Source organism: Chiloscyllium punctatum, chromosome 40 (genome assembly GCF_047496795.1).
Source record: "Chiloscyllium punctatum isolate Juve2018m chromosome 40, sChiPun1.3, whole genome shotgun sequence".
Taxonomy (NCBI): Eukaryota; Metazoa; Chordata; class Chondrichthyes; order Orectolobiformes; family Hemiscylliidae; genus Chiloscyllium; species Chiloscyllium punctatum.
The window spans coordinates 7,082,631-7,107,977 of record NC_092778.1 but is presented as its reverse complement, the minus strand read 5'-3'; the positions used below and the strand labels follow the sequence as shown (position 1 = coordinate 7,107,977).

The window sequence follows — 25,347 nt, the reverse complement described above, 5'->3', positions numbered from 1 at the left end:
AAACACTGCGGTATATCTGGGAGAGGGAGAGGTACCTGGACCCTTTGTTTCAGGATTAGGGAAAGCCACAAAAAGCTATAAAATAAAGTAAGATAGAGGAGTATAAGAAAAAAAACTAGCACAGACTATAAAGACAGATAGCAAAGGTTTCTATAAATATATAAAACAAAAGAAGAGTGGCTAAAGTAAATGTTGGTCCTTTAGAGAATGAAATGGGACAGTCTGTTATGAGATATGATGAAATGGCTGAGGCATTCAACAAGTACTTTGCATCTGACTTCACAGTAGAAGATACTGATAACATGCCAGTAAGTGACAAAAAGACAAAGGTAGGGGAGGACTTAGAAACAATTATTATTATGGAAGAGCTAGTCACAGAGTCATAGAGATGTACAGCATGAAAACAGACCCTTCGGTCCAACCCATCCATGCCGACCAGATATCCTAACCCAATCTAGTCCCACCTGCCAGCAGCCAGCACATATCCCTCCAAATCCTTCCTATTCATATACCCATCCAAATGCCTTTTAAATAGTACCAGCCTCCACCACTTCCTCTGGCAGCTCATTCCATACACGTACCGCCCTCTGCATGAAAAAGTTGCCCCTTAGATCTCTTGTATATCTTTCCCCTCTCACCCTAAACCTATGCCCTCTAGTTCTGGACTCCTTGATCCCAGGGAAAAGACTTTGCCTATTTACCCTATCCATGCCCCTCATAATTTTGTAAACCTCTATAAAGGTCACCCCTCAGCCTCCGATGCTCCAGGGAAAACATGCCCAGCCTGTTCAGCCTCTCCCTATAGCTCAAATCCTCCAACCTTGGCAACATCCTTGTAAAGCTTTTCTGAACCCTTTCAAGTTTCACAACATCTTTCCGATAGTATTGGTTAAGCTAATAGAGCAAAGGATAGATAAATCTGCTGGCTCTCATTGAATGCATCCCAGGGTACTAAAAGAGATTGTGAGACAAATAGCAGGTGGACTGGTGGTAATTTTTCAAAATTCGCTGGACTCTAGGGCAGTCCCAGCAGATTGGAAAATAGCATATGTGATGCCACTGTTTAAAAAGCGAAGTAGAGAAAAGATGGGGATTTATAGACTAGTGAGCTTAACCTCTGTATTGGGGAAGATGCTCGAGTCTATTATTAAAGGAAGAAATAGGGCATTGTGAAAGAAATTGCATAGATGCAGCATGGGTGCACAAAGGGCAGGTCATGCTTCACAAATCTTTTGGAATTCTATGAAGACATTTCAAGCAAGGTGGACAACAGGGACCCAGTGGATGCGATGTACCGAAATTTTCAGAAGACCTTTGACAAAGTGCCGCACATGAGGCTGCAGCACAGTTAAGGATGCACAGTTTTAGGGGTAGTGTATTAGCATGGAGAGAGGATTGGTTGACTGATAGGAAGCAAAGAGTGGAGATAAGTGAGTGCTATTCTGGCTGGCAATCAGTGACTAGTGTATGGACTATTTGGAGTTGGGGCCCACATGCCAAAATTTGCTGATGACACTAAGATGAGTGGCAGAGCAAAGTGTGCAGAGGACTGTGAAACTTTGAGGAACATAGATACATTGAGTGAGTGGGCAAAGGTCTGGCAGATGGAATATAATGCTCGTAAATGTGAAGTCATACATTTTGGTAGGAGTAACAGCAAAATAAATTACGAATTGAATAGTAGAAAGTTGCAGCATGCTGATTTGCAGAGGAACCTGAATGTCCTTGGGCATGAATCACAGAAAGTTGGTTTGCAGGTACAAGTAATTAGGAAGGCAAATGGAATTTTGTCCATCATTGCTGAGGGGTTGAGTTTAAAAGCAGAGTGATAATGTTACAGCTGTACAAGGTGCTGGTGAGGCCACACCTGGTGTACTGTGTGCAGTTTTGGTCTCCTTACTTGAGAAAGGATGTACTGACACTGGAGTGGGTGCAGAGAAGGTTCACCAGGTTGATTCTGGAGTTGAGAGGGTTGGCTTATGAGGAGAGGCTGAGTAGATTGGAATTATATTCATTGGAATTCAGAAGAATGAGGGGGGAGTCTTACAGAAACATATAAAATTATGAAGGGAATAGATAAAATAGAAATAGATAGAATGTTTCCACTGGTTGATGAAACTAGGACAAGAGGGCATAGCATGAAGATTAGAGGAAGCAGGTTTAGAACTGAACTCAGAAGGAACTTCTTCACCCAGAGGGTTGTTAATCTATGGAATTCCATGCCCAGTGAAGTAGTTGACACTATTTCAGTAATTGCTTTTAAAGCTAAGGTAGATACTTTCTTGAAAAGTAAAGGAATTAAGGGATATGGTGAAAATGCAGGTAAGTGGAGGTGAGTCCACAAAAAGATTGGCCATGATCATATTGAATGGTGGAGAGGCTCAAACGGCCTACTCCTGCTCCTAGTTCTTATGTTCTTGGTCGGATACATTAGTTCCAAGTCTAGTGGCTTGAGCAAATTTTAAATATAAAAAAAAACTCACAGTACTTTTCAAAGAATGTAGAATTTCCATCAATGCCTTCTGTCCTCAACAAAAATTACTACATGGTGTAAGTTGCAGTTTTTTCGTCATATGCTGTGTGAGAAAAGCTCCCTGGAAGAAAGATGGCAGTCTTTTGTGCCCAGATCATAGTCACTAAGAAAAACTATACCTTGCTAAATTGGCATGCTTTGTGGCATTGCTAGGCCCACGAAAAGATGTTCTATAATTCAATCATCTTTCTTTAAATCAGGCAATTTGGTAATATACAATAAGCAGAAAGAACATTATATTGACAGGATTAATTTTGGAGGGATTACAGGAGAATAAGAACAGATAACCTTAAAGATTTAAGATGTCTTAGCAAGTTTTAGATTAACCATATAAACTAGTTTTAATTCCCATTCAGCAATCCTAGCTAAGAAGGAAGAGAAGCTATAAGAGGAGCTAGGGTTTTCCAGACATTTTGTTAGTTTCAGCTTTCATATTTAAACATGTTCCACTTACACAAAAGTGACAGGAGGGCTGTCAACATGTCAACTATATTCCACAAAATGTAAGCTTACTTCAAACAGTCGGCTTCTATAATTGAATATTCTGTCAACCGGCAATTCAGAGACAGTAAAACATCCCAGCAATAACACTGAATCGGCAACACACTTTCACCATCACGATAAGGTACTGACCCAACATCAACTCACTTCCACCTCATTTAGATGGTTTATTTCTGACATTGTTAAAAAAAAACTAGTCGCAGCAGTTTTTCTTTGTCTGAACTACATCAAATTATGTAACATTTTGTCATATTAGTTCCACTTGTGTTCGCTTAAAGTACATATGGATGGTTGTTTTAAACAGCAAAATGTCTTGTATATATTCCGGAATCTCATTTCTATAGAACACTGGATTTTAGTACAATAATAGTTATATAGGATAGTAACATAAAATAACTCATGCTCACAAAATGTCTGCTGCTCGATGTGATATCCCCCCTGGATTCACTTGCTAAACAATGCAGAGTGTCTATAGTTACACTAATTACCAATTTAAGATAGTCAATTGAACTCATAATATGGTTCATTTATGAATGCTGTAACAGATATATTCATATACAGAGACCGGTTTTCTGTATCTTTTGAAGTTTCTGGGAAGCGTGGACCTCTATGGTTTCCCATTGCTTTCTTTGAAGCAACACCTCAGTCAATTAGGGTTCACTTGTCAACCAAATAATTTTTGAGGTAAAATTATTCTGATTGTTTGATATTTGACATTCTTGTGTTTGCTCTATTGAGTACAAGATAAAAAACTTTAGCAACATGTTTTGTATTGCTGTAAAGTGACACAATCTTTTTGAAGCATTATATTTTGAAAAGATAGAATTTTTTTCCCAGGAATGCAATTATGAGTAAGCCAAAATGACAAGGTATCCTTTTCTTTTGCTGTAAAAGGCCTTCTTCTGAAGGTTGATTCCCAACAGCCAAGTTAAAAGCCATAAAAAAGTTTGCATATCAGTAGTCCACACTGAATTACGTATTTTGCCCAAACAGAAGGATCAGATAGCACAAGATTGATATCTCCCAAAGCACTACACCAAAGAAATCAAACTGGAGGTGAAGATGGTTAAAATGTTCCAGTCCAGAGTAGTATCTAAATGAAGTAATAATTAGGCTCATGGTTTAATTTTTAAACAGCATTAGAAAGGAGGAAGGAGAGGTAGTAAAATAGCAAGGGTTATGGAGAAAATTCAAAGACCCTCAGCAGTTAAAAGAACACTGCGAATGACAGAGCAAATAAAATTGAAATATGTTTAAGAGGCTATAATAGAGGGACTCCAATCATTGACGGCATATGGCTGGAAAAGATTCCAAAGTGGAGAATCAATAGGTGACTTAGAAACAGGATGAGAATTTTAGATCAAGAAATTCCTCAATAGGAAGGTCACATAAGCGTGTTATTGTAGCAGTGATGTGTGAATAGGACACTTTTGATGTCTTATGGAAGATAGAACATGGAAGGCCAACCAGGTGTGCAATGGAATGATTAAGTCTAGAGCATCTTTTTGAGAATTTCACAATAATAAGACAAAGAAGGAGAAGGTTTGGGAATGCTTCAGAAATGTAATTGATAGTACAGGTGTGTGGTCAGAAGCTCATCACAGAGTCAAGTATGACATCAAGATTGTGAAACTGTTTGGTTCAGCAAGCAGTTACCCAGCTCAGCATTAATAGTTGCCACTTTGAGATGGAGTCCAGAGCAAGGGAATGGAATCAGTGGTGGGAACTAAAATCAGTGACTTTTAAGGAATGCATGCAAAATATAATAGCAGAAGCAACAGAACAGTGTCCAGTGAAAGCAGAGGCCACAAACATCCAACTCATTAATGTAATAGCCAGTCAATCTGATCAGACTGCAAACAACTTAAAAACTAAAAGGTGCATCTTTCAAAACAGTCCACAACAATGACTCCACACTCAGAAGACTGATTTTTTAAAAAATAAGTATGCCCAATAGTATAAATGTTAACTCACCATTGCAAGAACAAAGGATCACTCAGCCCCTCTTGCCACTCAAATCAGATCAAGGTTGATTTACATCTGAGATTTCATCTATCATACATTTTTGTTCTGTAGCCCTTATACCTTGTCTGACAAAACACAACTTGTCTAATCTCCTTGATCATGTTTTTAGTTGTTGAAAATTTAATATTATAAACATAGAAATTTTAGTATAAGTAAATAATTAGCTCTTTTAATCTTTGGCTGCTTCCTTGGAATTTCATTAAATCGACCATTATTCATTAATAAGGAAAATCGAATTCATACCACATATGGAACCTTTGGCTACATTCCGAATTTAGCTCGTCAACCAAGGGCTAAGGGAGTGCCTCAGACATAGAAAACCGCAGCAACATGAAGCTGTCAAATGTCTATACTCTAGACTTTGGTCCATTACTTCCTACTGGCAAGTGTGGCTTGACTACGTACTATGTTCAACCCTATGGCTGTGAGAATGCCAATGTTTGCTGTGGTTCTGGGAGGTGTATAATACTTCCTTTAACATTCAACAATCTTTCCACTATTTGCAGAAACCTCTTTAAATATAACTTGCCTCCTTACCTCTACATTCATGAAATATTTAATGGTTCATTTAATCTTCTGGATTGATGACCATGGTTGTATTCAGTTCAGTTCAGTGCAACTCTGCCCTCCTCCTCTCTCCCAGACAAACTAGAATCAGTGAAAATTGGGAGAAGTTGCGAAAAGAACAAGACTAGTTTACTTCTACGCACACATTTTACCCCACTGACCTTTCACTATGCCCGATCAACTCTGTACTCAAGTTCACATAATTCATTACCTTTTTGGATAGTTGCTTCCTAGTCTTATTTTACTTTCACTTTATGCAAATTAAAATCTTTGCCTATATTTTTCAAGCAGTAAAAACTGAAGTGGTAGAAAATCAGCTATCATTTATTGCAGCCATGTGTTTGTTTGGACCAAATTTCACCATCTTCCTGCCAAGAGTTTCAGGACTTAAATACCCAATAGACCACTCATGTTTAATGCTGTAGCTATTTTTACACAGCCTCAATATGGTAAAAAGTCATTTGTGTTGAACATGATTTTTCTGCTGTATTTAATTATACAATAGTCCTACCTTTGAATACTTCTTGAATAATAAATAAATAAATAAATAAATAAATAATATTCTTGAGAGCCCATATTCATAACTTACAAATTCTATTCATACTCAGTATTGCAACCTTCAAGAGAATTAAATGCAAAGTTGAGGTTTGGCTTTTGAACCAACTAAGTTTCTTCTGCAGGCTTTACTAGCACCTGCACTTCCAGTGTATTTGAGTTAAGGGAGGGGACACGTGAAGAAAGCCTCCCCTGATATAGGAAAGTGTCTTTTTTGTGCTTTGAACAGAAGTGTCAAGAGCAACTGAAATTAATGCATTACAAAAGAATGGCCAGCAGATGCAACGAAGGTAATTAATGCGGAACAGACCAGAGGAGCCAATTCTTATGTAAATTTAAAGCAATCCAAAAATACTACTTGTATTAAACAGTTTTGAAGTTACCCTTGACATATTTTCAATTCTTTGCTCCAGGGTCTTCACCTCTCATTCAAGCTTTTTGTTTTATTGCCTACAGCACATTCGTTGATTCTCACTAGCATTTGACAATGGGAATACTGCATGTTAGGTGCTCTACAAAGTTACAGAAATACCTGAAGTCTTGTCAGGTCAGTCAAGAAGCCACCTGTGGTGGACTTTGCTTTAGTAGACTATTAGTGTATATAGAAACTTTATAGTCAATTACAAACCCACTGACTCCCACAGCTACCTGGATTACACCTCTTCCCACCCTACCTCTTGCAAAAATGCCATCCCGTATTCCCAATTCCTCCGCCTCTGCCATATCTGCTCCCAGGAGGACCAGTTCCACCACAGAACACACCAGATGGCCTCCTTCTTTAGAGACTGCAATTTCCCTTCCCACGTGGTTAAAGATGACCTCCAACGCATTTCGTCAACATCCCGCACCTCTGCCCTCAGACCCCACCCCTCCAACCGTAAAAAACGACAGAACGCCCCTGGTGCTCACCTTCCACCCTACCAACCTTCGCATAAACCAAATCATCCGCCGACATTTCCGTCACCTCCAAACAGACCCCATCACCAGGGATATATTTCCCTCCCCACCCCTTTCCGCCTTCCACAAAGACCGTTCCCTCTGCGACTACCTGGTCAGGTCCACACCCCCAAACAACCCACCCTCCCATCCTGGCACTTTCCCCTGCCACCGCAGGAACTGTAAAACCTGTGCCCACACCTCCTCCCTCACCTCTATCCAAGGCCCTAAAGGAGCCTTCCACATCCATCAAAGTTTTACTTGCACATCCACTAATATCATTTATTGTATCTGTTGCTCCTGATGCGGTCTTCTCTACATTGGGGAGACTGGGCGCCTCCTAGCAGAGCGCTTTAGGGAACATCTCCGAGACACCCGCACCAATCAACCACACCGCCCCGTGGCCCAACATTTCAACTCCCCCTCCCACTCTGCCGAGGACATGGAGGTCCTGGGCCTCCTTCACCGCCGCTTCCTCACCACCAGACGCCTGGAGGAAGAATGCCTTATCTTCCGCCTCGGAACACTTCAACCCCAAGGCATCAATGTTGACTTCAACAGTTTCCTCATTTCCCCTTCCCCCACCTCACCCTAGTTCTAAACTTCTAGCTCAGTAACTGTCTCCATGACTTGTCTGGACTTGTCCTATCTGCCTATCTTCTTTTCCACCTATCCACTCCACCCTCTCCTCCTTGACCTATCACCTTCATCCCCTTCCCCACTCACCCATTGTACTCTATGCTACTTTCTCCCCAACCCCACCCTACTCTAGCTTATCTCTCCACGCTTCAGGCTCACTGCCTTTATTCCTGATGAAGGGCTTTTGCCCGAAACGTCGATTTTGCTGCTCGTTGGATGCTGCCTGAACTGCTGTGCTCTTCCAGCACCACTAATCCAGAAGCAGGATTGATGGTATAAATGATGCCTAACTGCTTTGCTAGATGCTTCTTCAGAATTTTCCTCTCCCATCTCAAAGCAACATTTCAGGCATGGCTTAGTGGGCAATGCACAGTCCTGAGTCAGTAGGTAATTGGTTAAAACCCCACTCCTGAGACTTGAGCCCGTAATCTAAAATGACATCCTGCACAGTACTACAGAGTATTGGAGGTGTCTTTTTCCTCAATGAGGTATCCTGCCTAAGTGACCATCAGCCCACAGCATTCAACTGATTGCACCCACTAGGCTGTCAACAGTCACATTTATATTCATTACATATTCAATATTGAACATGTATGTTTAGACCTAATTGGCATTGGCTGCAGGCATCTTCAGAGCCTTCAGAAAGCAAGACTGCGCCGTGAAGACAATCAGTGTTAACATACACTATAAGATCTAATATGGCTAACGACAGAATCATCATCTGAAAACACATGTAATTTTCTTCCACTAATAGTATTTGAAAGAATCTACACCTGAATCTGTGACTGCAGATGGAAACTCGCTAATCCAGGAAATGCAGCACTCTTATCACATTCTCAATTCGACACAGATTTAGAACTCATTCTTTGGCCACTCAAACAGGATTTGCACAGAAAGGAGAAGTCTGACTACTTTTCTTTCAACAGACATTGACGCACATAAACAAATGCCTTATCTTGCCATTGAAGTGACTGCACAGAAGGAATGCACAAAGTGAAGTACAGTCACTAATGACTGGTTAGACAGTCAGAAGCATTGCTAAAAAGAGACATAACACTGAATGTTATTGCTTTGTGCTCATCGGGACTGAAATGCAAAAAAACCTACTACAGAAAGAACATTTTTACCAGCCTGACAAGAGGGCATTGATTAACAATCCAAAAGCACAAGCCAAAACTCTGACTAATAACAGAAATTGTCAACGAATCTCATCAGGTCTGGTAGCACTGGTGGGATGAAAGTAGTGTTAACATCTTGAATCTGGCGATTCTTCATCAGTGCCCAACATTCTGGAGACATGGGTTTGAATTCTAATATGACAAATAGAGAAATGTGAATTCAATAGAATTCAGTAGGATGACAAGCAATCCAAAAGGTGACTGTTGATTGTTAGAAAAGTCCATCTGATTTAGTCATACCTTTAGGGAAGGAAATCTTTACCTGATCTAGCTTACATATGACACCAGGCTCTTAATGTCTTCTGAAATGGACTAGCAAGCCACTCGCTTCAAGGGAAATAAAGGATGGACAATAAATACTGATCCAACTAGTGACAACAGTGAACAAATACAAAAAAAAATTAGATACAGGGGTTAAGAAAACAAAAACTGAACCCAAGGTTTGGAAACCAAAACATCTGGGCAGGCTGAAACAGACTGAGGTTAAATAAAGGAACATGGAGTTACCCGAATACAAACATTGAAGATTGGACCTGGATGGCTTGCAGCTAAGAAATAGCTAAAGTAAATGATAGCAAGTTAAGCTTGTTCTATAAGCTCAGTATTAAAAAACCACTAACTAACTTTATTACTCACCAATTGGAATGCAAGTGAAGCTTAACACTAGTTTTAAAATGAAGGAACAGAAGCTGAAAATTGCAGAAATATCTTCGATGATTCGCAGAGTCCTGTGTTGACCAAATAGGACAAGTGTCATGGTGGTCTCTAGACATGCCAATACTACTTTATATGGAGCATGGAATTTTATCATTTATGGCTTAGTGTAAATATTTGAGAGTTGTTTACTAGTAAATTCCATTCGCCTGGGATCGAACAACGTGATTACACTTTGATCAATTTATTGGTTCAATGCCAGAGAACTTTCGAGAAACCGAGCACATTTTGAAGTAAATTAGCAGAAGAAAGGATATCCTCAGGCAAAGCCTTTGAGACCACATTGAGAAGCAGGTGCCCTGAAGTAATCTTCAGATAAAACAAATAACCAAAACAGAAGATCTACACGGAGAACAAAGTTGGCCACTTCACTCAAATCAGGATAGTATTTGATTCAAGCCAAACTGAAGAGTTAAAGCAAGAGTTAAGTATGAATTAAGTAAAATGAAGTGCAGTTAAATGACGAGTTAAATTTAAGGTAGATGAAGAAAGAACTAAATATTACGTACGAGTAGAAGTGCCTAAAGTGTTAAAGTAAAGAAGGGTTTGTTTAATTAGTCTGTTCCCTGCCTTTTGGTTGTCACACAAGGGAAGAATACTTGGACAGGGTGTTTAAATACTCCTTTTCAGGCAACACACGCAAGAGATTAGTATGTAAAATGGAAGTACATGGGACTGGTAGTAGTATATTGACATGGACAGAGAAAGGGCAGCCAGGAAACAAAAGTATAGCAACAAAAGGTCAGTTTCTGAATGGCACCAGTGACCAATGGATATGGCAGGGATCAATGATTGTACCCTAACTATTCACAATATATATTAATGGTTTAGATGAGGACACTAAAAGTAATTTATAACATAAGATGCAGAGATGTTTCAGTGTGATTTGGGCAAGTTGAGTGAGTGGGCAAATGCATGTAGATGAAAAATAATGTGAATAAATGAGATTTTCCACTTTGTAGCAAAACAGGAAAGCGAATTTTTGAATGACAATAGATTGGGAAAGGGAAGCTGCAATGAGACCTGGATATCCTTGCACACCAGTCACTCAAGTAAATATGCAGGTGCAATATGTAGTGAAGAAGGAAAATTGTATGTTTGCCTTAATAACAAGGGAATTGGAGTACAAGAGAAGGGATACCTTACTGCAACTGTACAGAGCCTTGGTGAAGTAGTATGTGTAGTTTTGGTCGTCTTATTAGAGGAATGATGTGCTGGCTATGGCAAGAATGCAACAAATCTTTACCAGACAGATTGTTGGGACAGCACAGCTGCATATGAAGACTGGAATGGACAAAGGCTACATTCATTGGAGTATAGAATGAGGTGGAACTTCATTTGAACCTGTGAAATTCAAGCAAGACTACATTGGGTAAACACAGGAAGGATGTTCCCGATGACCATGGAGTCCAAAATCAGGGGCCACAGTGTAAGAAGGCAGGGTAGACCATTTAAGACTGGGATGAGGAGAAATTTCTTCACCCAAAGAGTGGCAAGTCCCTGGAATTCTCTGCAACAGAAAGTAGTGGAGGCCAAAACACAATGTTTTTAAGAAAGGGATGGATGTAGTTCTTGGGCTATAGGGATCCAAGCATATGGGGACAAAAGCAGGAATGAGGTAGTATGTTGAATGCTGAGCCATGGTCCTATTGAGTGGCAGAACAGCCAACTCCTGTTCCCACTTTCTATGTTTCTGTGCTGCCTGACCAGCTGCGTATTTTCTGTTTCTAGTGCATCTGAATTTCCTGGGGAAAAAAGAGTGTAACAGGAGTCTACCATATTGTTAGATGTTTGCAGACTTTTGGCAGAATTAAAATACAAGCTTCCAGGGTATTGTAAGCAAAGAAACTTGGAACAAGAGTAAGCCATTGGTCCTTCCTGAAGGGCTTCTGCCCGAAACATTGATTTTCCTGCTTCTCTGATGCTGCCTGACCTGCTGTGCTTTTCCAGCACCACTCTAATCTCGACTCTAATCTCCAGCATCTGCGGTACCCACTTCTGCCCATTGGTCCGTTTAAGCCTGTTCCACCATTCAAGATTATCATCTATCTCAAAAGCAATAGTCTCACTTTCTCTCTCGCCCCTTGATGCCTGTAAAATCTAAAAATATTTATCAAGGATGTTGCCAGGGTCAGAGGATTTGAGCTATAGGGAGCGACTGAATAGGCTGGGGCTATCTTCCTAGAGCGTTGGAGGCTGAGGGGTGACTTTATAGAGATTTGTAAAATCATGAGGGGTATAGATAAGATAAATAGAAAACGTCTTTTCCCTGGGGTGAGGGAGTCCTGAACTAGAGGGCATAGATTTGGGGTGGGGGAAGATAAGGGACCTAAGGGGCAACTTTTTCATGCAGAGAGTGGTGTGTGCATGAAATGAGCTGCCAGAGTAAGTGGAGAAGGCTGGTACATTTACTATATTTAAAAGACATCTGGATGGGTCTGTGAATAGGAAGAGTTTAGAGGGATACGGGCCAAGTGCTGGCAAATAGGACTAGATTAGGTTTGGATATCTGGTTGGCATAGACAAGTTGGACCCAAGGGTCTGTTTCTGTGCTGTACATCTGTATGACTCTAATCCATTTTTGAGTATACTCAATGACTTAGTCTCTATAGCCTCTGTGATAGTGAATTCCAAGGTTGACCACACATTTTAGTGAAGAAACGTTTCCTCTTAGTCCTAAATTATCTAACCCATATCCAGAAATTGGGACTCCTAGTTCTAGTCTTCCCAACCAGGAAAAACATCCACCTTGCACCTAGTCTGTACAGCCCTGTTGGAATTTTTATGTTTCAATCAGATTCTGTCTCATTCTTCTAAACTCTGGTGAATACAGTCCAAGTCAAACCAAACTCTCCTCTAAAGACAGGTCTGACATCCCTGGTAGCAGTCTCGTGAACCTTTGCTGCACTTCCACCTATGGCAAAAATATTCTCTTTTAGGTAGGGAGACCAAAACTATACGCTATACTATTAATGCAATCTTACTAAGCTTCTGTACAACTGGCCTATCTTTTTTGTCTTCCTCCCTTAGTGAATAACGGTGCAATATATTTTCAGAATCAGATTATTGAAAGGTTACTAACAGAGCACCAAATACTTGAGTAGCTCTTCCTTTAACATCGTAAGATAAACACCAGGAGACCTACCTGCTTCCCCATTACTTTCCCTAGTACTTCTTCTCTAGCGGTACATTTGTATGTAGTTCCTGCACTACTTTTGCCCCTTGTTTATTTAGAATGTTTGGAATGCGATCAGTGAACTCTGTTGTGAAGACTTAGAGTCAGAGTCATAGAGATGTACAGCACGGAAACAGACACGTCCATGCCGACCAGATATCCTAACCCAATCTAGTCCCACCTGCCAGCACCTGCCCATATCCCTCCAAACTCTTCATATTCATATACCCATCCTGATGCCTTTAAATATTGCAATTGTACTAGCTGCCACCACTTTCTCTGGCAGCTTATTCCATACACGTACCACCCTCTATGTGAAAATGTTGCTCTTTAAGTCTCTTTTCTATCTTCCCCCTTTCACCCTAAACCTATACCCTTTAGTTCTGGACTCCGCCAGCCCAGGGAAAAGACTTTGTCTATTTATCCTAGCTATGCCCTCATGATTTTATAAACCTGTAATAAAGGTCACTCCTCAGCCTCTAACGCTCCAGGGAAAACAGCCCTAGCCTCCCTATAGCTCAAATCCTCCAACATTCTTGTAAATCTTCTCTGAACCCTTTCAAGTCGTACAACAACTTTCAGATAGGAAGTAGCCCAGAACTGCATGTAATATGCCACCTGTGACCTAACCAATGTCCTGTACAGCCGCAACATGACCTCCCAACTCCCAATGGTACGCAATACTCTGACCAATAAAAGAAAGCATACCAAACACCTTCACTATCCTATTCAATTCTTCCAACCTTTCCTGGATCCCTACTTTTATTTGCCAAGCCTCATTTCCTAAGGGGACCATGCACTTCGGCCTCGCTCTTCCTTCTTAGATATTTTTAAAAAGACTTTTACTGTTTGTTTATATATTCTTGCTACTTCACTAAAAATAAAAATTCTATTTCTGGTATGTTTTCTAAGGATCTAATGACTGTAAGAAAATGTACTGATGGAATAAATGGACTCCAATACCTGGATTTAGTGGCTTGCATCCTGATGTTCTAAAGGAGGTGGTTGCAGGAGTCTGTGTGTCTGTGTCTGCGTGCATGTAAAAGGGTTTTATGAGCCATTTAGCCTTGTTCTATTCCAAATAAAAAGCAGGTCATAATGGAGCTTCTTTTCATTCAATCTTACATTTATTTTTCAGCACAGCTCCTCACCTTGACCAGTTTCAGCAAATGATTCTTTCTAGCCAAGCAAACCAAACAAACTAAAAGTTACTAGTTACCTCTTAAAAAGGCAATAAGGGAGTGTCGTTTTCATACCCTTCCCGTACAGAAGAAATAAATAAATGAATCCATATTGAACCAAATTAATGAGCAGCAGCCCTTTAAAAAGGCACAATAATAGATACCAAACACTCAAATTAAACTTACAATTTTTTAAATGAAGTAATTTTAATTTTAATTGGACAGGTTCTGACACACCTCCAGGCAGGTAGGCTTGAACCCAGAGTTTGCATCTCAATGGTGGGTCATTGCCAGTGCCCCACAATTTCTTTTTTGTAAATAAACCTATTCAAAGATATTATGACACACCTGTGGAGCAGGTGGGACTCAAACCTGGGTGTCTTAGTCCAGAGACAAGGACACACCACTGTACCACAACCCTCCCCTTCATTATCCCATTATTTGTGTACAATTAATATCCTCAACTTATCTATAATTAAACATGACTGGTATATGTTAACAAGCCTGACATCAGTCCTTGAAAAATTGCTTGCATCCATTATTGAGGAAGTAGAAATTGGCACTTAGAAAATCATAATATTATTCAACAGAGTTTATGAAAGATGATAGTGTTTGAAAAATCTGATTTTTTTTGATGGTGTAACTAATAGCTAAAGAAAATCATAACCAGTGTTGTGTATTTAGATTTTTAAGATGATATTCAGGAAGGTACCATCCAAAAGTTAATACATTTAAGAGCTTATGGGGTTGGGAGGTAATATGTTAGCATGAGAATCTAAGTGAGGTAGAGTATGGGACATTTCCATTTCAACAAGTTGTTACTAGTGGCACACCAAAACAATTGGTGCTGGGGCCTCAGCTATTTACAACCTGAAGTAATGATTAAGTTCAAGGCACTGAGTTCAATGTATTCATGTTTGTTGTAGATACAAAGTTAAGTGAGAAATCCGCTGGATGAACACAGTTTGCAAAGGATATTGATAGGTTAAAATGAATAGGCAAGCATAAGTAGCAAGTTATAGATAGAGATAAGTGATCCCACAACCAACAGATCAGACCCAAGTTCTGCAGTGGTACCACATTCAGTAATGAATGGTGGTAGATAATAAAACAACTCACTGGAGGAGGTGGATCCACAAATATCCTCGATGGTATAACAGCCCAACAAAAAAAGACTGAAGTCCTGAGTTTTAGATCCATCAGTGGTCCCCAGTAACATAGATAGCAGTCTCCAGCCAATTCAATTCACACCACATGATATCAAGAAATGGTTGAAAACATGGCATAGAACAAAGGCTATGGGCCCTGTCAACAGTCCAGCAAGAGGAATGAAGACTTGTACTCCACAACTTGCTGCTCCCCCTAGCCAAGCTGATACCCCCAGTGTTGTAACTGTACTGTGTCAACCCAATGTGAGAACTTGCTCAGTTATGTCCTGTCCACAAAAAGCAGGAAAAATCCAATCTGTTCAGTTACTGCCCCATCAGTTTTCTCCCAATCATCAGAAAATGGATGGAAATTGTCATCAAAAGTGCTATCAATAGTACCCTCTCTGCAATAATCTGCTCAGTGACACCAGTTTGGATTCTGCCAGGGTCACTCAGATCCTTATCTCATTACAGCCTTGGCTCAAACATAGGCAAAACAGCTGAATTCCAGAGGTGAGGTAGAGTAATAACTGTTTACATCAATGTTGCTGTATTCAACCGGATTCTGGCATCAAGGAACCCTGGCAAAACTGGGAACAATGGGTATCAGTGGACAAACTCACCAATGATTGGAGTCATACCTGACACACAGGAAGATGGTGGCTGTGGTTGTAGGTAAATCATCTCAACTCCAGGTAATCTGTGGAGTTCCTCAAGATAGTGTGCTTGGTCCAACCATCTTCAGCTGTTTCATCAATGACCTACTTTCCATAAGGTCAGAAGGGTGGATGTATACCAATGATTGCACAATGTCCAGCACCATTCACAACTCCTCAGATACTGAAGCAGTTCATGTTCAAAGGCAACAAGATCTTAACAATATCCAGGCTTGGACTAACAAGTGGTGAGCAGCACTTGCGCCACACAAGTGCCAGGCAATGATCATCTCCACCTCACTGCCAATGTTATTGCCAAGGAAAATAAGGGGAAAATTACTACATTCACAACTTTTTGAATGAGTGGCTTTCATCGAAACTAAATCGTTGAATAGCAACCAAGCACCTCTAAACATATGGTGTTTGTAGCTCATGCCCGGAGAGATTTTTTATTGATGCCAATTCTAACTGCTAAATACTCTCCATACCTGGTGGGAAGCTTGTTTCACACACAATCCAACAACTTTAGACTGACTCATAGGTAAGGGGTACAGGGTGCAATGTAACGACTGGCTGGCAGGGGTATAAAAAGTGTTGCCCACTGTCAGGAGAACCCTGGCTTCAAGGTGGGGTTCAAGTGTGGACTTGGGTGGGAAAGGCATACAGATGTAAACAAATGGCGAAGAATTAGGTGACAACTGGGGAGAGTGAAGTCTGTGGGATTAACAGAATATGAATATTTGAAGGTTCACTGGCATATTCAGGCAGAGGCTGGAAGCCACTGGCAGAGGGACACTTACTGGCATCTTGCATCGTGCAAGAGATAGGGAAGAAAACGGTTGCGAACACAACTAGAGTGGGCAGGGTAAGGGACTCAACCTGTGAGAGGGGCTGCAGCAAACACTGATCGTAGGACATTTAAAAGGAACGAATGCAAGTCACAGGTCCATGCAATGTACAGCACAAAGGGTACCTACTCCCTCACCATACTGCAGGATTAACCCTCTCTGCCTGTTATACGTCCATGGCCTAGCCACTGCTAGACAACTCTAACATCTACACTTTTGCACAGAGAGACAAACAAACATAAAGAGACGTTGAACGAAGAGGGATAAAAGGTGTTATGTCCCATTGCCATGAGTATACATTGATCCTCCTGTTTCCAGACGGTACAATTGGATAACAGTATGGATCTCAGTGAGGCCTTATCTATGATTATGAAGCATTGCTGGCTGGTGTCAAGATGCATTTAACATCTACACAAATTCTCAGAACACAGAACAAGTAACAGCAGGGACATTTATGCAGGAAGTAACATGGTAAAAACAATGACTGCAGATGCTGGAAACCAGATTCTGGATTAGAGTGGTGCTCGAAAAGCACAGCAGTTCAGGCAGCATCTGAGGAGCAAGGAAATCGACGTTTTGGGCAAAAGCCCTGCATCAGGGAAAAGTAATAGTTATGTGTATGTCTTTTTATTTGTGCCACCAAGTTGACCTCAGTAGGTTTTCTTCTTTCTTTCGCTCGCAATACGTTTTTGTACAGTCCTTGGGTTCTGCAGTGGTGATGGAGGGAGCCTGCATAAAAGGGGAGCCTTTTGGACCTAGACCTTGACAGCCTGGGGTTCTTCAATTTTGATAAGGCAAAGATGCTGACTGCCTGTAAGTTAACCCTTCTTGGCCTGAACTTTCAAAAGGTGGGAGGGCAGGCAGGGTGGAACAAACAACCTGGCCACTTCTGAAATGTCCCAAGTGGAAAGTGCAGAGTAGCCTCGAAGGTAGTTCCACCTTCAGCTGGGTGCCGATTAGCACTGCTCATCTCCTTTTAAGGAAATAGCACCTGGACTAGGGTCAACAATAATCCCCTTTCCTGTCATCATGTCTTCAGATGAATGGCTGAGCAATGAAGTGCAGACCTCTGCAGAGGTTGCCAATCTGTCCACAGAGGCATTCAGGCAATCACTAGATTCAGGTTTTCAATGCAATTTCCGAGCAACGAGGACTCTGCATCCCATAAAAGAGTATCAGTCACTGCTCCTCCGTCCTGCATTTGGATGAAGTCCCTGATTACCAAAATCACTGGATCATCCCCTGCCTGGGGTTGAGCAAGTGACTACTCTCCAGAAGTCTTGAGTGCCAGCTGACTGGACAATTTCCTTCTCAGCCAGCTACACCATTGTCACTGTAAGATGTCCACTACAGTATGTATCTACATCTGTACAGTTCCCACCAAGTTGCCAGTTTCTGGGCTGTTCGCACATGCAGGACACAACATTGCTGATGCCGAGACCGTTGTATTCTTGGTCTCAGAAGTAAAGTTGCAGCTTCTGCTGGAGCTAGACATTTTGACACAGAAGTCGAGGGTAGGTTATTGAAACCTGCAGCATGAAGAGAAAGAAGGCATCACGGCCAGTGGTTAGAAATATAGAGAGTGACAGCAGGACTAATATGAGAGTTGCAGCAGAAGGAAGTACAGAATTTACTCATTTGGCAGGATATGCATGTTTCTGCATCCCAGCAGGCAAGGTCCAAGTCTTCTCTCCTCAGAGGAGGAGATTCCAGATGTCAGGCACTCCTCCACCAATATGGACCATCTCTGACCAATAATGAGAAAAAAGTGTGGGCTAAGAAATAAGGGAGGTCTGTGGCTTGAGAGAAAAAGGTGGAATAATGTAACAAAGGACTGAGAAGGCAGCACAGGGGACCTGCAGGACTATTGTTACAGGAGGTCAGGGAAAAAGTGAGAGAAGGTGTCGCATGCAATAGTGACTTTGACAGAGTAAAAGTCTTAACAGGAAGTGGGTGCAGTAGCAGAAATAAAAGTAAATGTGAGGCAGAAGAGAAAAACAGAGTGTAACTCATACCCTGGTGGATCAATGATTCTCTTACTAGATTGCTGGCCAATCTTCCGCACTGTGGAAGTGCTACTGACCAAATGCCAACCTCAGAAGAGACTGGCAAGGTCTGCTGGCACAGCCTCATCTATCATTCCTCTAGGAAGAGGATATCTCACCTTTGTGCAACCCTTCTACTAAGGCCTCTTGGTCTCTGGCAGAGAAACACAGCTTGATTTTTTCCTTTGAACAGGACAGCTTTCGAAAGCCAGTGCTTATCGATGTGCAGAGAGGCCTTTTTAAAGGCAACACAGACACAAGGGATGTGGGCCTTTGAACAAATATCCATTGACTGGAATGGTGTATGGCAAAACGGGGTTGGAAATCAAACAGAAGAAATGCCGTGTTAAGGGGTGGGTAACTAATGAGGCCTCAAGGAGAGAAACCTTCCAAAAAGAAAAACTGGACACATCTCAGATTTAACCAGGGGCGACACGATGGTGCAGTGGTTAGCACTGCTGCCTCACAGCACCAGGGTCCCAGATTCGATTCCAGCCTTGGCGACTGTCTGTGTGGAGTTTGTACATTCTCCCAGTGTCTGCGTGGGTTTCCTCCCACAGTCCAAAGATGTGCAGGTCAGGTGAACTGGCCATGCTAAATTGCCCACAGTGTGAGGTGAATTAGTCAGAGGGAAATGGGTCTGGGTGGGTTACTCTTCGGAGGGTCAGTGTGGACTTGTTGGGCCGAAGGACCTGTTTCTACACCGTAGGGAAGCTAATCTAATCTCACATTACTGTATTTAGCCTTCTTGAAAGTCCTGTCATTATAAAAAACGCTTATTACCCAAACTAACCAACATCAATTTTCACATAATCCATTTACTTGAGCAGGAAAATAAGCGAGAAACAAAAATTTCTTTCCCTCACCTCCAATCTTTTAAACACATCATAAATGCTTTCAGAAATGTATCTAAATGCCCAATACTGATGTAGTCAAGAATACTAAAATGCAGGAGTTTATGCAAGAAGGTATCCAAAAAAATCAAAAGATACGATTTTGAATACTATAAGTGCATGATATTTAAAGTGCAACATTTTGATGCTGTGCTCTTTATTTTAGAGGAAACACAGGATCAAAGGGGGTCACAGGAACTTGCTCTGAATTGAGCTATCGACAAGCCTAGGTGGCTTGCATATTAAAAAGATTAAGAGAGAGAAAAAACAGGTTGTTTTACTGGGGAGAGGTGCAGATGGCAACATCCACAAACAATGCCCAGAGCAGATATGCTGATGATGAATAAGCTGTCAGTTGCTAGGTCCCAAGATGGCATTAGGAATGTCCGATTTTAAAAATGGAGATGGGAGTCCAAAGTAAACCTAATTAGCATTTCTTCATGAATACAAGATCTTTGTGATTCACACTATTGAAATGGGCTTTGGAAAGGCAAGAGTCTTTAGAAAGTCATTTTGGAGACAGGTTGCAAATATTTCTAAATATCACTGAATCTCCCAGGCAGGGACGGTCTTTAAGAATTTGAGAGGCAAAAACAGAGGTAGCGGCAAAAAGCTTCTATTGTTTATTAAATGCTGATGGAGGCTTAGGCTTGGATTGACGACACTCAGATCATGAGGATCTAAAATGAAGCTGGACAACTCCTCTAGCTTTGGCTAAAGGGAGGGATCTCCAAGTTCATTCACACCATGAAAGTCAAAGTCAATTCAGGAATCAGAAAATTAAAAGTTATATCGTGAGGAGAAGATAAAAACAAGTTAAGGATTAGTTTGGATTGGATAAATGAAGTGTTTACTTGAAAAGGACAAAACCAAGAACAACCAGAGAGAATTTTACCAATTCATTTTAAAGGTTAGTGTAGACATTTCCTGCCAAAACAGTGGTTAGTAAATGGTGCTTTTAGTCTGTATGCTATAGTAAAAGTCTATCAAAAGATAGAATTTTGATTCTTTCAACCATTCATTCAGGGTGTCAATTTCTTTTATCATGATATTGGTATCCACAATGGTTCTAACAATATTTGCAATATAGCTTTTTTTTAAAATACACTTTTTTTGCAGATTGAATACTCTGGATACAAACTTGGTGTTGTAATATGAGCAGAGTAGAGGATCAGTGGCTACAAAAAAAAACAGTCCCTTAAGCGTTTGAACTGCTTAATGCATGGCTAACTTGATAGAAAAATAAATATTCCATGTAATCACATTCAAAAATTGGTCCTTCCTTAAAATAACCTAACATTGTCGGCCAAATGATTATATAATTACAGATAGGAAAAACTCCAAAATACAGATGATGTCATTCAACTACACAATCTAACTGAATAGACACTCCCTTGATATTTGTTTGGAGCTTTACTCTATATTTCTTTTAACTCTTCAGTTCAGTACGATCCCTAAAAATGGAAGAATAATACAGTAATTAATTTGTCATTTAGGGGGCAGACAAGGCATAGCCAGAGAGACCACAAATGCTCCAGGTTCAACTGTCAGTGTGTGCTGAGTTACCAGATCTTGGGTATGAAAAACAGAGATACTATAACTTGCCTGGTAAAAGAAAAACAAAAAAAAAAGTTTTTTTTGCTCCTAACCAATATCTATTCAACATGTCACCAAAGTCTGAGGCCAAATGAAATAGAACGGTCTCCAGGCAATGATCACTGAAAATACAAGAGTTAATGCCTTCCGAAAAGAATTCACAGAATGTTATGGTCTAGAAAGAGGCCACCCAACCTAGAGTTTATGGCGATCCTGCTACAACAAATTAAACCTCATCCCATTGCCTTGCTCAGTTTTCTAACCCTTGGCTTTACTCTTTTGCAAATTGGAAAAAAAAAGGAGGGGTTGAACTAATAAAACTGAAAATGTCACTAGTTATTTACATAACCTGAGCTTTCTCAAAAAGTTTGTGAAGTGAATATGCCACAGGAAACAGTTTTATATCGGTGACAGCTTCTACAAATCCGTGAGATGACCCGCTGTTTGACTTGTTCATCTCATATTCAGCAGGTGATAAGTTTAGACAATTTTATTGGCTTCTATTGGATTTATTTCCTGGAGACAAAAATAATTTCATACTAGAAATGGGCTATTGCAAAGAAAATAAATAACTGCCTCTAACCAACTGAGTGAACTCCCTGCTTTGTGACAAAGAAAGAAAGGATTCTTTTTTTTCGGTCAGCTGTTGGATTTAATCAACTTTCACATGAGAAATGACAGGGTCAGTACCTCTTTAAATTGTCTCAGTCTGTCAATCCCTCTCACGTCTCTATTACAGAAATTACTTATTATAGAATTAGTTTGCAACCTCAATAATATGAGGAGACTATGAGGTCTGCAGATGCTGGAGATCAGAGTTGAGAGTGTGTTGCTGGAAAAACACAGCAGGTCAGGCAGCATCCGAGGAGCAGGAAAGTCAACGTTTCGGGCCACAGCCCATCATCAGGGATGAGGCTGGGAGCCTCAGGGGTGCAGGGGGGCAGCTGGGGAGAAGGTAGCTGAGAGTGCAATAGGTGGATGGGAGTGAGAGTAAAAGTGGTAGGTCGGAGCAGATAGTTGGGAAGGAAGATTGACAGGTGGAACAGGTCATGAGGCGATGCTGAGCTAGAAGGCTGGAACGAGGGTAAGGTGGGGGGAGGGGAAATGAGGAAACTGGTGAAGTCCACATTGATGCCCTGAGATTGAAGGTTTCCGAGGCAGAAGATAAGTCGTTCTTCCTCCAGGCATCAGGTGGTGAGGGAGTGGCAATGGAGACAAGTCTACTTGTGGATGTGGCTAAAGAGCTTTAGGAGCAGAGGAGAGGAGTTGGGGAGTACAATGAGAGAGGAACTCACTGAGATCTTAGTAGAGAGAGGACGAGAACATCTTCAAGGTAGGCATCCTTGAAGGATGAAAGGTTGAAATCAACTCGGAGAGAGAGTGAGGTCTGCAGATGCTGGAGATCAGAGTTGAGTGTGTGTTGCTGGAAAAACACAGCAGGTCAGGCAGCATCTGAGGAGCAGGAAAATCAACGTTTTGGGCTGGAGCCCTTCATCAGGGATGAGGCTGGGAGCCTCGGGGGTGGAGAGATAAATGGGAGGGGGTGGGGCTGGGGAGAAGGTAACAGAGTGTGCAATAGATGGATGGAAGTGGGGGGGAAAGGTGATAGTTCAGAGGGGAGGGTGGGAAGGAAGGACAGCAGGTGGGACAGGTCAGGAGGGCTGGAAGGACGGAACTGGGGTAAGGTGAGCCTTGCAAAGCCAAAAGATTCTTTGGGGATATCTGTAATTGTAATTATCATCACAAATACAAAATGGAAACTCCTAAATTGCATAGAAAATGTACTCTTAGACAATTTTTAATCAACCAAGAGAACCCTCTCCAAGCACCTGGCAGACTTTGAGCATCTGAAAGTTCTGTTATCATTAATCGCTCTTTTTACTAACTCACATCCCGTCCTGCCAATTCATAACCTTGTGTTTTTTTCTGACGATTGCCTTCTGGCCTTCAAGATCTCACTAACTTTCCCAATTTGTTAAATTCTGAACCTATTTCCATCTCCCTTTTCTCTTCAGCCTTCTTCTGTTGAAAGATAATAAAAAATGACAGTTAGCTGAAGAATTTCATGTCCTTTTGCAGCAAAATTCTGTGGTTAGCAGACATAAGGAGAATGCACCTCCAAAACACTTGGTGCTGCCTCTTCCATCGCTCTTCTTGAATTTTCACTATGCAACAATTTTACATTAACTGCAGGCAAACTAGACAAGCACAACATGAAATGTGAGCATCTGAGCCCAATAAAATGTAATTATTTCACAGAGCCAACAGGTAAAAGACAAGAAGATACAGTTCGCTACTGCCCTATTATTGCTAATCTTTAAAGCTCATTGCATTTCACTCGCACCCATGTAGGTGCATCAAACACCACAGGTTATAGTCGAACTCTAATACAGCCTAATTTAGTCGTGTAATGTGAATCCACATGTTCCATCAAGTAATTCAATGAGAAGCATTAGCTCATTACCATCTTTATCATTCTTTACCAACATACCACTTCCCTGCTTCAAGCACTTGCCAAATATTTTCTACATGCTATACAATGTACATCACCAGCAGGCAAACCAAACCCAAGAAAAATCATAGAAATAAAACAAAATGAATAGTGGATGCTGGAGATCTGAATTAAAATCAGAAACTGTTGGAGAAACTCAGGAGGTCTGGCACCATCTGTGGGGAGAAGGCAGAGTTAATATTTCAAGTCTGGTAACTCTTCATTTTCTTCTCAAGAGTCACAGGATTCGAAACGTTAACTCCGCTTTCTCCCCACAAATGCTGCCAGACCTGCTGAGTTTCGCCAAGAGTTTTTATTTTCATTCAAGAAAAAAATGATTCCTTTGTGTTAACAACAACCTCAGGATATCCAAAACTAGATTAAAGCCAATGCAGTAATTGTGAAACAGTTACTATTACAATGCAGGAAACATAGTAGCCAATTTGCATAAACTGTAATGGGAAAATGATCAGATAGTCTGTTTTAGTGATTTTGGTTGAAGCCAAATATGGGTACACAATCCTTTATCCAAAATTTCCAAGTCCAAACAATCTCCAAAGTCCCAAGGTCATTTTGTGAAGTTTTTTTTCTCATTAACAAGGTTGCTTGGCATACAAACAGTTAACTCAAGATGACAACCACTCAATGCACGTCACTCAGATGTGTGGTTCAGCACTGGCAGGCCTTGATTCTGTTTCAAGGCCTATTTTACTCCCAGTGAGTCTGCTGTTCAGTAAAATTTCACCAAACTGTCACATACTCTGATATTCAAAAACCAGCTGGTCCCAAACATTTTGGATGAAGGATTGTGCACCTGTATTACCTAAAACTAAGAACTTAGATGCTCTTTCCCCCCAAATAGTGCCACGAGATCTTTAAAATCCACTCACGAGGGCAAACATCTTCATCAAAAATTAGCAACACTCAGATTTCTGGAATGAAGAAACTCCAAAGTTATCTCAACAGAGCATATAAATTTTTTTAAGCTATATTTCAGACAAAGAGACATGCTGTCAAAGCACCAGCACAGATCCAAGAACACCAACTTTCAAAAGTAGCAACAATTTATACTGCATGATGAAAGACCAGTGGACAGGTTAACTCTGAACATGGCAGCAGGGAACTATGGACCCCCACAATCCAGTTTAATGCCCAGGTATATTTTTTTAATGCAGAGGACAGATCCCTGCATATGAAAGAATGCAGCTTCTTGTAGATCTAAGTGAGCCACATTGCAAAAATGACTGATTAAAGTGGGCACTTTGGATTGTCTAGTGAGTGCTGTCCAATATGGAATAACATCTAATCTTAGACATTGCATTTGGAGTTTTGCAAGCACAAGCTATTTGAATACAGTTAGTGTACTGCCTATTGCAAACAAATAGCAAACAAACAAAAATCTGCTATGATTTACTAGCTGCTGGGACAAAAAGGCCTATACATAACCAACCAATCAGCATTATTTCTCATGCAGTATTAATTGTTACGCCCTTTGAAGTTCAGCATTCTTCCATCTGGCCTGATGAGTGCAAGACAATAAACCTCAACAGGTCCTCTTTTTTTTCAAGCAACACTCAGGATTTGTACTACTGAGCAAATATTTCATCTTGCTGACACTTTGAGAATAATTTAAAAAGGGTACCAAATTAGTTGAACTTTTATAAAA

General features: G+C 40.9%; 1 protein-coding gene across 2 annotated transcripts in view; it reads right to left on the bottom strand.

The window, feature by feature from the left end:
• The window catches only part of LOC140464325 (dual specificity mitogen-activated protein kinase kinase 6-like), a 131,831-nt gene that overhangs the window by 44,963 nt on the left and 61,521 nt on the right, over positions 1-25,347 (bottom strand). The window lies entirely within an intron of this gene.